At 39.2% G+C, this 2,637-nt stretch overlaps 1 non-coding gene across 1 annotated transcript; it reads left to right on the top strand.

Moving 5' to 3' along the window:
* Positions 1-1,349: 1,349 nt before the first annotated feature.
* LOC127683870 (small nucleolar RNA SNORD45) lies at positions 1,350-1,420 on the top strand. The gene has a single exon (XR_007977657.1). It is a non-coding gene; the product is annotated as a small nucleolar RNA SNORD45 (small nucleolar RNA).
* The last annotated feature ends 1,217 nt before the right edge of the window (positions 1,421-2,637 follow it).

Below are 2,637 nucleotides of genomic sequence, written 5' to 3'. Positions count from 1 at the left end.
GGCTCCATCTTTGCATTTGATCACACTTGCTACCTGGTAGCTCTCATGTTTGGCAGCCAAAATGTAATGATTCTAACAAAACACAATTTGTTGGGAGGAAAATTCTCAAAATTTGTAGACCTTAGGCTTTTGAAAATGGCAGTATTAGAAAAAGGTCTTTGTGACCTTAAAACAATTCTTCATACAGAGCAGCTGCTTCCTGGCTTCCTAGCCATAGAAGCAGGGAACATTAGGCCAACGCAGTTCTGTTTGGTTTTCCGTATTTGTGTTTACAGTTGAAAACATTTCTTCCTTTGCATCTAAAGGTTATAATTATTAGGTGTTCCAATAATTAGGTGTTCTATTGTTGCATGGTTTTGAAAACATGCTATCTTTTTTGATGGCTGTGATATTATTAATCAGCTAATTATCATCATTGGAAAATATGTGTCCAAGTAGTTTTAAAATACACCTTCTCAAAACAAAATAATTTATAGTCTTAAAATGTGTATGGTGTTTACAATAAGATGCATTTTTGCAGCTCCAAGCAATGGGGAAAAAAGAAGAAGAAGAAGAAAGAAAGAAAATCACAGGACCCCACAGGAGTTGTGTGCCACCGTGCTGACTTGTGTGTCGGGGGCATTCCCACCAAACTCAGCACAAGGCATCTGTCTGTCAGCACTGGCCAGCTATGGGATCAGCTGACAAAGGCCTTTACTCTCTGGGTCACCGGCAGAACAGACAGGTTCAAATGCACAAGATGCTGGCTCTAGCTCTTCCTCAATGCCTTTCCTACTTTATTAAGCTTTAATCATGGGTGTTTTTGTAGGACAATAACACATGCTGGCACTCAAAACTTTAAACCTACTGCTTAAGTGCAGAACAGCCAACATAGGAAGACTCTGGCAAATGGATTCCCTGCAAAGACTTTGTTTTTTGTTTTTTGTTTGCTTTGTTTTGTTTTTTAATTTAATGAGGCTAAGATGAGAAGAATTTTCAACTAATTTATTTTGAAGAATGTTTATCCATATCATCGCATAATAATGACACAGCCACAAGAGAAAAATGTGGTCATGACAATCTACTCTTCATCCTTAAACCACACCACCAAAACCAAATATTGACCAATGTCATTTACTTTTACATTTAATTTATCAACTCATTGCAAAGTTTTTATTCAGGTGGAGGACAGAAGACAACTTTGTGAATCAATTCTCTCCTTCCACCTTTACATACGTGGCTTCCAAGTCATCAGGTCTACAGGGCGAACAGTTTACCTGCTGAACATTGCACCAGCCTGAGATGTGTTTTACAAAGCATATGTTTGTTTAACTGAGTATTGTGGCACTATATGTGTTAGAAATGGTTGAGGTCAGTGATGTCATGGCGTGTATTAGTTGAATGCTAACCTGATGCAAGTTACAAATGGCACTGAGACCTTGGAAAAGAAAATAAGGAAAAGAAAAAGAAAAAGAAAAAATGGCTGAGGAAAACAAGCCAGTAAAAACAGGAATAGAATCAGCACAACTCAGAATGAAACTGACAACCTAATGTCTCATAACATTAAGCCCGCACTGAGTGGGGTGGGCCGTCTTCCTTCTACAGAAATCCAAGGAGGTACAGAGCAATTGCAGAGGTTCTAAGAGATCAAAAACCCTATCTCCCCAGATCATTCCTAGTGTCTGCTCCTTAAATATTTGTTAATGAATAAGTAGAGTTCAGTAAAACCTCAGAACTCTTACCATAGGCATTTTCACAGGCCATAGGAGGAGAACTGAATTTCCAGACACAAGCCCTTGGCAGTCTAACCCTGGTACTTCCTATGGATGAGATGAAGTTTAAATTACCATGTTGAATTTGACTTGTGACTTCATCTTATTCCCCCAAAGCACCAGGGCAGTTCTAAAGAGACTCCTATCCACAGACCACCCGACTTGATTTCTCTTAAACTGATGACTTGTTGTTAATGGATGCCAAGGGCTGGTTCAAAGTGAGTCTCGGCATGTCAAATAAAGGAAAAGTTGTGGGAGATGGAGGAGGCTTAAATCATGAAATAGAAGGTCTCGTTGACAGTAAATGATATATTCAGACAGGAAAGAGTCTATCCCTTATGCCCAATTCCCATTGTGTTAAAATGTAAACTGAAATCCTTAGTACAGAAAAGGAAACATTTTGCAGCCTCTCACTCTCTATACTTTGAACAGTTGTAGGTCTGCGTTGAAGAGATCTTTTTATGTACTGTGTAAAACTTGTCTTTGTGTTATTCTAAAGCTGATTTCTGTACCAGCAGAGATCTAATTACAGGCTAGACTTTGGTATTGCTATTTTTATAAAGCATCACCTGTCTCAGTGTTTTGTAAACATCTTATCCATCACCTTCTGATTGGTTTAATAAATAGCATGAAGGCCTTTAGCAACGCAGGAAAGGATAGCTGGGACTTCCCGGAAGTGTTAGGAACTCTGAGAAAGAGTCTGAGGCTGGAGATTTGCTAGTCAGACACAGAGCAAGAAGCAAGTGTCCCTACTCAGGAGATAAAGAGCCACAGGACAGATAAGTGTGGATCAACTTAAGTGGAAGAGCTAATTGGGACAAGCCTAAGGAAGCTACGGCCATGCTTTCAGAATTAATAAAAGTTCTCAGTGTCATTTCCTGGGGGT

This window comes from Apodemus sylvaticus, chromosome 4 (genome assembly GCF_947179515.1).
Source record: "Apodemus sylvaticus chromosome 4, mApoSyl1.1, whole genome shotgun sequence".
In the NCBI taxonomy this organism is placed as follows: domain Eukaryota; kingdom Metazoa; phylum Chordata; class Mammalia; order Rodentia; family Muridae; genus Apodemus; species Apodemus sylvaticus.
The sequence above is the reverse complement of the archived record's forward strand: the minus strand, read 5'-3'. Positions and strand labels throughout refer to the sequence as shown.